The sequence below is a fragment of the Oncorhynchus kisutch genome, unplaced genomic scaffold, assembly GCF_002021735.2.
Source record: "Oncorhynchus kisutch isolate 150728-3 unplaced genomic scaffold, Okis_V2 scaffold694, whole genome shotgun sequence".
NCBI lineage: Eukaryota > Metazoa > Chordata > Actinopteri > Salmoniformes > Salmonidae > Oncorhynchus > Oncorhynchus kisutch.
Genome location: NW_022262639.1, coordinates 46,714 through 58,187, shown reverse-complemented (window position 1 = coordinate 58,187; position 11,474 = coordinate 46,714).

Sequence of the window (11,474 nt, the reverse complement as noted above, 5' to 3'; positions counted from 1 at the left end):
TATTATTATTGCTGTTGTAGTTGTTGTTAATGGTAATCCCATGTCCACTACTACTATTATTATTGCTGTTGTAGTTGTTGTAATGGTAATCCCATGTCCACTAGCTGCTTATTATTGCTGTTGTAGTTGTTGTTAATGGTAATCCCATGTCCACTACTGCTATTAATTGCTGGTTGTAGTTGTTTGTTATGGTAATCCCATGTCCACTACTGCTATTATTATTGCTGTTGTAGTTGTTGTTAATGGTAATCCCATGTCCACTACTGCTATTATTATGCTGTTGTAGTTGTTGTTAATGGTAATCCCATGTCCACTACTACTATTATTATTGCTGTTGTGTTGTTGTTAATGGTAATCCATGTCCACTACTGCTATTATTATTGCTGTTTGTAGTTGTTGTTAATGGTAATCCCATGTCCACTACTGCTATTATTATTGCTGTTGTAGTTGTTGTTAATGGTAATCCCATGTCCACTACTACTATTATTATTGCTGTTGTAGTTGTTGTTAATGGTAATCCCATGTCCACTACTACTATTATTATTGCTGTTGTAGTTGTTGTTAATGGTAATCCCATGTCCACTACTACTATTATTATTGCTGTTGTAGTTGTTGTTAATGGTAATCCCATGTCCACTACTACTATTATTATTGCTGTTGTAGTTGTTGTTAATGGTAATCCCATGTCCACTACTACTATTATTATTGCTGTTGTAGTTGTTGTTAATGGTAATCCCATGTCCACTACTACTATTATTATTGCTGTTGTAGTTGTTGTTAATGGTAATCCCATGTCCACTACTGCTATTATTATTGCTGTTGTAGTTGTTGTTAATGGTAATCCCATGTCCACTACTACTATTATTATTGCTGTTGTAGTTGTTGTTAATGGTAATCCCATGTCCACTACTGCTATTATTATTGCTGTTGTAGTTGTTGTTAATGGTAATCCCATGTCCACTACTGCTATTATTATTGCTGTTGTAGTTGTTGTTAATGGTAATCCCATGTCCACTACTAGCTATTATTATTGCTGTTGTAGTTGTTGTTAATGGTAATCCCATGTCCACTACTGCTATTATTATTGCTGTGTAGTTGTTGTTAATGGTAATCCCATGTCCACTACTACTATTATTATTGCTGTTGTAGTTGTTGTTAATGGTAATCCCATGTCCACTACTACTATTATTATTGCTGTTGTAGTTGTTGTTAATGGTAATCCCATGTCCACTACTACTATTATTATTGCTGTTGTAGTTGTTGTTAATGGTAATCCCATGTCCACTACTACTATTATTATTGCTGTTGTAGTTGTTGTTAATGGTAATCCCATGTCCACTACTGCTATTATTATTGCTGTTGTAGTTGTTGTTAATGGTAATCCCATGTCCACTACTACTATTATTATTGCTGTTGTAGTTGTTGTTAATGGTAATCCCATGTCCACTACTGCTATTATTATTGCTGTTGTAGTTGTTGTTAATGGTAATCCCATGTCCACTACTGCTATTATTATTGCTGTTGTAGTTGTTGTTAATGGTAATCCCATGTCCACTACTGCTATTATTATTGCTGTTGTAGTTGTTGTTAATGGTAATCCCATGTCCACTACTGCTATTATTATTGCTGTTGTAGTTGTTGTTAATGGTAATCCCATGTCCACTACTACTATTATTATTGCTGTTGTAGTTGTTGTTAATGGTAATCCCATGTCCACTACTACTATTATTATTGCTGTTGTAGTTGTTGTTAATGGTAATCCCATGTCCACTACTACTATTATTATTGCTGTTGTAGTTGTTGTTAATGGTAATCCCATGTCCACTACTACTATTATTATTGCTGTTGTAGTTGTTGTTAATGGTAATCCCATGTCCACTACTACTATTATTATTGCTGTTGTAGTTGTTGTTAATGGTAATCCCATGTCCACTACTACTATTATTATTGCTGTTGTAGTTGTTGTTAATGGTAATCCCATGTCCACTACTACTATTATTATTGCTGTTGTAGTTGTTGTTAATGGTAATCCCATGTCCACTACTACTATTATTATTGCTGTTGTAGTTGTTGTTAATGGTAATCCCATGTCCACTACTACTATTATTATTGCTGTTGTAGTTGTTGTTAATGGTAATCCCATGTCCACTACTACTATTATTATTGCTGTTGTAGTTGTTGTTAATGGTAATCCCATGTCCACTACTACTATTATTATTGCTGTTGTAGTTGTTGTTAATGGTAATCCCATGTCCACTACTACTATTATTATTGCTGTTGTAGTTGTTGTTAATGGTAATCCCATGTCCACTACTACTATTATTATTGCTGTTGTAGTTGTTGTTAATGGTAATCCCATGTCCACTACTACTATTATTATTGCTGTTGTAGTTGTTGTTAATGGTAATCCCATGTCCACTACTACTATTATTATTGCTGTTGTAGTTGTTGTTAATGGTAATCCCATGTCCACTACTACTATTATTATTGCTGTTGTAGTTGTTGTTAATGGTAATCCCATGTCCACTACTACTATTATTATTGCTGTTGTAGTTGTTGTTAATGGTAATCCCATGTCCACTACTACTATTATTATTGCTGTTGTAGTTGTTGTTAATGGTAATCCCATGTCCACTACTACTATTATTATTGCTGTTGTAGTTGTTGTTAATGGTAATCCCATGTCCACTACTACTATTATTATTGCTGTTGTAGTTGTTGTTAATGGTAATCCCATGTCCACTACTACTATTATTATTGCTGTTGTAGTTGTTGTTAATGGTAATCCCATGTCCACTACTACTATTATTATTGCTGTTGTAGTTGTTGTTAATGGTAATCCCATGTCCACTACTACTATTATTATTGCTGTTGTAGTTGTTGTTAATGGTAATCCCATGTCCACTACTACTATTATTATTGCTGTTGTAGTTGTTGTTAATGGTAATCCCATGTCCACTACTACTATTATTATTGCTGTTGTAGTTGTTGTTAATGGTAATCCCATGTCCACTACTACTATTATTATTGCTGTTGTAGTTGTTGTTAATGGTAATCCCATGTCCACTACTACTATTATTATTGCTGTTGTAGTTGTTGTTAATGGTAATCCCATGTCCACTACTACTATTATTATTGCTGTTGTAGTTGTTGTTAATGGTAATCCCATGTCCACTACTACTATTATTATTGCTGTTGTAGTTGTTGTTAATGGTAATCCCATGTCCACTACTACTATTATTATTGCTGTTGTAGTTGTTGTTAATGGTAATCCCATGTCCACTACTACTATTATTATTGCTGTTGTAGTTGTTGTTAATGGTAATCCCATGTCCACTACTACTATTATTATTGCTGTTGTAGTTGTTGTTAATGGTAATCCCATGTCCACTACTACTATTATTATTGCTGTTGTAGTTGTTGTTAATGGTAATCCCATGTCCACTACTACTATTATTATTGCTGTTGTAGTTGTTGTTAATGGTAATCCCATGTCCACTACTACTATTATTATTGCTGTTGTAGTTGTTGTTAATGGTAATCCCATGTCCACTACTACTATTATTATTGCTGTTGTAGTTGTTGTTAATGGTAATCCCATGTCCACTACTACTATTATTATTGCTGTTGTAGTTGTTGTTAATGGTAATCCCATGTCCACTACTACTATTATTATTGCTGTTGTAGTTGTTGTTAATGGTAATCCCATGTCCACTACTACTATTATTATTGCTGTTGTAGTTGTTGTTAATGGTAAGTCCATGTCCACTACTGAATTATTATTTGCTGTTGTAGTGTTGTTAATGGTAATCCCATGTCCACTACTGCTATGATTATTGCTGTTGTAGTTGTTGTTAATGGTAATCCCATGTCCACTACTAGCTATTATTATTGCTGTTGTAGTTGTTGTTAATGGTAATCCCAATGTCCACTACTACTATTTATTTGCTGTTGTAGTTGTTGTTAATGGTAATCCCATGTCCACTACTACTATTATTATTGCTGTTGTAGTTGTTGTTAATGGTAATCCCATGTCCACTACTACTATTATTATTGCTGTTGTAGTTGTTGTTAATGGTAATCCCATGTCCACTACTACTATTATATTGCTGTTGTAGTTGTTGTTAAGGTAATCCCATGTCCACTACTAGCTATTATTAATTGCTGTTGTATGTTGTTGTTAATGGTATCCCATGTCCACTACTGCTATTAGTATTGCTGTTTAGGGTTGTGTTGTGTTAATGTAATCCCATGTCCACTACTCCTATTATTATTTGCTGTTGTAGTGTTGTTAATGTATCCATGTCCACTTACTGCTATTATTATTGCTTGTTGTAGTGTTGTTAATGGTAATCCCATGTCCACTACTGCTATTAATTATTGCTGTTGTAGTTGTTGTTAATGGTAATCCCATGTCCACTACTACTATTATATTGCTGTTGTAGTTGTTGTTAATGGTAATCCCATGTCCACTACTACTATTATTATTGCTGTTGTAGTTGTTGTTAATGGTAATCCCATGTCCACTATACTATTATTATTGCTGTTGTAGTTGTTGTTAATGGTAATCCATGTCCACTACTGCTATATTATTGCTGTTGTAGTGGTTGTTAATGTAATCCCATGTCCACTACTGCTATTATTATTGCTGTTGTAGTTGTTGTTAATGGTAATCCCATGTCCACTACTGCTATTATTATTGCTGTTGTAGTTGTTGTTAATGGTAATCCCATGTCCACTACTGCTATTATTATTGCTGTTTGTAGTTGTTGTTAATGGTATCCATGTCCACTACTGCTATTATTATTGCTGTTGTAGTTGTTGTTAATGGTAATCCCATGTCCACTACTACTATTATTATTGCTGTTGTAGTGTTGTTAATGGTAACCCATGGTCCACTACTACTATTATTATTGCTGTTGTAGTTGTTGTTAATGGTAATCCATGTCCACTACTGCTATATTATTGCTGTTGTAGTTGTTGTTAATGGTAATCCCATGTCCACTACTGCTATTATTATTGCTGTTGTAGTTGTTGTTAATGGTAATCCCATGTCCACTACTGCTATTATTATTGCTGTTGTAGTTGTTGTTAATGGTAATCCCATGTCCACTACTGCTATTATTATTGCTGTTGTAGTTGTTGTTAATGGTAATCCATGTCCACTACTGCTATTATTATTGCTGTTGTAGTTTTGTTAATGGTAATCCCATGTCCACTACTGCTATTATTATTGCTGTTGTAGTTGTTTGTTAATGGTAATCCCATGTCCACTACTGCTATTATTATTGCTGTTGTAGTTGTTGTAATGGTAATCCCATGTCCACTACTGCTATTATTATTGCTGTTGTAGTTTGTTGTTAATGGTAATCCCATGTCCACTACTGCTATTATATTGCTGTTGTAGTTGGTTGTTAATGGTAATCCCATGTCCCCTACTGCTATTATTATTGCTGTTGTATGTTGTTTTTTTTTTTTTTTTTTTTTTTTTTTTTGTTGTTAATGTAATCCCATGTCCACTACTGGCTATTATTATTGCTGTTGTAGTTGTTGTTAATGGTAATCCCATGTCCCTACTACTATTATTATTGCTGTTGTAGTTGTTGTTAATGGTAATCCCATGTCCACTACTGCTATTATTATTGCTGTTGTAGTTGTTGTTAATGGTAATCCCATGTCCACTACTGCTATTATTATTGCTGTTGTAGTTGTTGTTAATGGTAATCCCATGTCCACTACTGCTATTATTATTGCTGTTGTAGTTGTTGTTAATGGTAATCCCATGTCCACTACTGCTATTATTATTGCTGTTGTAGTTGTTGTTAATGGTAATCCATGTCCACTACTGCTATTATTATTGCTGTTGTAGTTGTTGTTAATGGTAATCCCATGTCCACTACTGCTATTATTATTGCTGTTGTAGTTGTTGTTAATGGTAATCCCATGTCCACTACTACTATTATTATTGCTGTTGTAGTTGTTGTTAATGGTAATCCCATGTCCACTACTGCTATTATTATTGCTGTTGTAGTTGTTATGGTAATCCCATGTCCACTACTGCTATTATTATTGCTGTGTAGTTGTTGTTAATGGTAATCCATGTCCACTACTGCTATTATATTATTGCTGTTGTAGTTGTTGTTAATGGTAATCCCATGTCCACTACTACTATTATTATTGCTGTTGTAGTTGTTGTTAATGTGTAATCCATGTCCACTACTACTATTATTATTGCTGTTGTAGTTGTTGTTAATGGTAATCCCATGTCCACTACTAGCTATTATTATTGCTGTTGGTAGTTGTTGTGTAATGTAATCCCCCAGGTTCCACTACTACTATTAATTATTGCTGTTGTAAGTTGTTGTTAATGGTAAATCCATGTCCAATACGCTATTATTATTGCTGGGTTGGTAGTTGTTGTTAATGGTAATCCCATGTCCACTACTACTAGTCATTATTGCTTGTTGTATGTTGTTGTTAATGGTAATCCCCATGTCCACTACTGCTATGATTATTTAGTTGTTGTTAATGGTAATCCCATTCCACTACTGCTACTTATTATGGCGTGTTGTAGTTGTTGTGTAAGGGTAATCCCATTGTCCACTACTGCTATTATTATTGCTGTTGTAGTTGTTGTTAATGGGTAATCCCATGTCCACTACTACTATATTATTGCTGTTGTGTAGTTGTTGTTAATGGTAATCCCATGTCCACTACTATATTATTGCTGTTGTAGTTGTTGTAATGGTAATCCCATGTCCACTACTGCTATTATTATTGCTGTTGTAGTTGTTGTTAATGGTAATCCATGTCCACTACTGTACTATTATTATGCTGTTGTAGTTGTTGTTAATGGTAATCCCATGTCCACTACTGCTATTATTGCTGTTGTAGTTGTTGTTAATGGTAATCCCATGTCCACTACTGCTATTATTATTGCTGTTGTAGTTGTTGTTAATGGTAATCCATGTCCACTACTACTATTATTATTGCTGTTGTAGTTGTTGTTAATGGAATCAGTCATCCACTACTGCTATTATTATTGCTGTTGTAGTTGTTGTAATGGTAATCCCATGTCCACTACTGCTATTATTATTGCTGTTGTAGTTGTTGTTAATGGTAATCCCATGTCCACTACTACTATTATTATTGCTGTTGTAGTTGTTGTTATGGTAATCCATGTCCACTACTACTATTATTATGCTGTTGTAGTTGTTGTTAATGGTAATCCCATGTCCACTACTACTATTATTATTGTGTTGTAGTGTTGTTAATGGTAATCCCATGTCCACTACTACTATTATATTGCTGTTGTAGTTGTTGTTAATGGTAATCCCATGTCCACTACTGCTATTATTATGCTGTTGAGTTGTTGTTAATGGTAATCCCATGTCCACTATGCTATTATTATTGCTGTTGTAGTTGTTGTTAATGGTAATCCCATGTCCACTACTGCTATTATTTGCTGTTTGTAGTTGTTGTTAATGGTATCCCATGTCCATACCTATTATTATTGCTGTTGTAGTTGTTGTTAATGGTAATCCCATGTCCACTATACTATTATTATTGCCTGTTGTTTAATGGTAATCCCCCACTATGCATTATGCTTTGTAGTTGTTGTTAATGGTAATCCCATGTCCACTAATACTATTATTATTGCTGTTGTAGTGTTTTGTTAAGGTAATCCCATGTCCACTACTACTATTATTATGCTGTTGTAGTGGTTGTTAATGGTAATCCCATGTCCACTACTGCTATTATTATTGCTGTTTGTAGTTGTTGTTAATGGTAATCCCATGTCCACTACTACTATTATTATTGCGTTGTAGTTGGTGTTAATGGTAATCCCATGTCCATACTGCTATTATTATTGCTGTTGTAGTTGTTGTTAATGGTAATCCCATGTCCACTACTGCTATTATTATTGCTGTTGTAGTTGTTGTTAATGGTAATCCCATGTGTCACTACTACTATTATTATTGCTGTTGTGTTGTTGTTACACTAATTAATGGTAACCCATGTCCACTACTGCTATTATTATTGCTGTTGTAGTTGTTGTTAATGGTAATCCCATGTCCATACTGCTATTTTATTTTTTGTGCTGTTGGTTGTTGTGTTTTAATGGTAATCCCATGTCCACTACTACTATTATTATTGTGTTGTAGTTGTTGTTAATGGTAATCCCATGTCCACTACTGCTATTATTATTGCTGTTGTAGTTGTTGTTAATGGTAATCCCATGTCCACTACTGACTATTATATTGCTGTTGTAGTTGTTGTTAATGGTAATCCCATGTCCACTACTACTATTATTATTGCTGTTGTAGTTGTTGTTAATGGTAATCCATGTCCACTACTGCTATTATTATTGCTGTTGTAGTTGTTGTTAATGGTAATCCCATGTCCACTACTATTATTATTATGCTGTTGTAGTTGTGTTAATGGTAAATCCATGTCCACTATGCTATTATTATTGCTGTTTGTAGTTGTGTTAATGGTAATCCCTGTCCACTACTGCATTATTATGCTGTTGTAGTTGTTGTAATGGTAATCCATGTCCACTACTGCTATTCGATTGCTGTTGTAGTTGTTGTTAATGGTAATCCCATGTCCACTACACTTTTATTATTGCTGTTGTAGTTTGTTAATGGTAATTCCATGTCCCACTGCTATTATTATTGCTGTTTTTGTAGTTGTTGTTAATGGTAATCCCCAGGTCCACTACTACTATTATTATTGCTGTTGTAGTTGTGTTAATGGTAATCCCATGTACACTACTGCTATTATTATTGCTGTTGTAGTGTTGTTAATGGTAATCCATGTCCACTACTGTATTATTATTGTGTTGTAGTTGTTGTTAATGGTAAATCCATGTCCATATGCTATTATTATGCTGTGTAGTTTGTTGTTAATGGTAATCCCAGTCCACTATGCTATTATTATTGCTGTTTTAGTTGTTTAATGGTAATCCATGTCCACTACTGCTATTATTATTGTGTTGTAGTTGTTGTTAATGGTAATCCCATGTAATACTAATATTATTAGTGCTGTTGTAGTTGTGTTAATGGTAATCCCATGTCCACACTATACTAGTATATTGCTGTTGTAGTTGTTGTAATGGTAATCCCATGTCCATACTATATATTATTGCTGTTGTAGTTGTTGTTAATGGTAATCCCATGTCCACTANAGAGAGAGAGAGAGAGAGAGAGAGAGAGAGAGAGAGAGAGAGAGAGAGACGGGATGTGCTTATATTAAATTTAGGAATAAAAGGTGTCTGAACAGAGGTTACGCATACAGTCCGGTTTAGAGCCGTGGATAAACAAGCATCCGCACATTACCTGTAGAAAGTTCCGAACGTGAGTTTGAACGTGAGGTTGAACGTGAGTTTGAACGCTGAGTTTGAACGTGAGTTTGAACGTGAGGTGAACGTGTGAGGTTGAACGGTGAGGATGCATCGGGGGCCTTTGACGCCTCTAATTGCGTTTGTTTAAAGAACCTGCCCTCGAGGTCTCTGGTGAAATCCATTAGGCAGGAAACCAGCCAGTAGCACGGCATCAGCACCCAGAGTTAATCCAACCATGACTGTCGAGGGTTGGTTAAGAACACAAGCTTGGAGGAGAATTCAGACCCTCCGACCAATTCATCACCAAACACAAACGGATGTGAGAGAGGAGAAGAGCCTTTCTAATTTCCCCCCCTGCCTTCATCTAACGTCAGACATGATGACAAGACCCTGTAAGATTAACCATCGAGGATGATTATCATAGAGAAGAAGAGCCAGGGACGAAAACCTCCATGGTTACTACCCTGACACTCAGGAGAAGCACCAAGGGGGTAGAGGTAGGGGGGTGGAGAGAAGAGCCAGAGACGCAAACCTCCATGGTTACTACCCTGACACTCAGGAGAAGCACCAAGGGGGTAGAGGTAGGGGGGTGGAGAGAAGAGCCAGAGACGCAAACCTCCATGGTTACTACCCTGACACTCAGGAGAAGCACCACGGGGGTAGAGGTAGGGGGGTGGAGAGAAGAGCCAGAGACGCAAACCTCCATGGTTACTACCCTGACACTCAGGAGAAGCACCAAGGGGGTTAGAGGTAGGGGGGTGGAGAGAAGAGCCAGAGACGCAAACCTCCATGGTTACTACCCTGTAACTCAGGAGAAGCACCAAGGGGGTAGAGGTAGGGGGGTGGAGAGAAGAGCCAGAGACGCAAACCTCCATGGTTACTACCCTGACACTCAGGAGAAGCACCAAGGGGGTAGAGGTAGGGGGGTGGAGAGAAGAGCCAGAGACGCAAACCTCCATGGTTACTACCCTGACACTCAGGAGAAGCACCAAGGGGGTAGAGGGGGGAGGGGGTGGAGAGAAGAGCCAGAGACCCTAAAATAATAATAGAGTAAAATAATCTGATCTAGAAGAGATGTGTAGTTAAATAATCTGATCTAGAAGAGATGTGTAGTTAAAATAATCTGATCTAGAAGAGATGTGTAGTTAAAATAATCTGATCTAGAAGAGATGTGTAGTTAAAATAATCTGATCTAGAAGAGATGTGTAGTTAAAATAATCTGATCTAGAAGAGATGTGTAGTTAAAATAATCTGATCTAGAAGAGATGTGTGGTTAAAATAATCTGATCTAGAAGAGATGTGTGGTTAAAATAATCTGATCTGATAGAAGAGATGTGTGCTGAGAAGATCCGATCACACACAGACAGTTTATCTCATATCCTGCAGCCTCGTCCCCTTCACCCTTTATACAAACTGTATCTCCCTCCATCACTCCAGTATCTCTGCACGTGTAAACGCGGTATTGGAAGTGCCCTCGTTCAAACCTTTTCCTGTATTAATATGCTTCCTTATGACAAGACTCGTTTTTTCATTTGACTGACAGTGCATTGATCTACTCAGGCGTCAGCCGCGTGGAGCGGTTTCCCAGGACGAAACAACAGACAGATTATAGGCTGTTCAATGCAGTCGATATATACCCAGGGAGACACGCAAGGAAAATATCAAGATGGGTGTTTTAATTCAGCCAGACAAATGTTAAGTAGGACAATGGATCACACGGGGTTCAGAGCTGACTGGTGTTTCAGATAGAAGGAGATAGGAGTGTATTAACACACACACACACACACACACGCACGCGCACACATACACACACACACACACACACACACACAAGAAGATATACACACACACACTCACGCACGCACACACACACACGCGCACACACACACACACACACACACACACACAAGAAGATATACACACACACACTCACGCACGCACACACACACACGCGCACACACACACACACACACACACACACACCACTCTAAAGTGTGTTCAGAAACACGTCTGTTGTTCTGTCAGTCTTCACCTGTTCTACACGTTATTCCGCTAAACGCTGAATAACTTATTCAGGTGTGATTTGATCAAGTTATTTTAATCAACAGAGCTTTGAACTTCTGCGTGA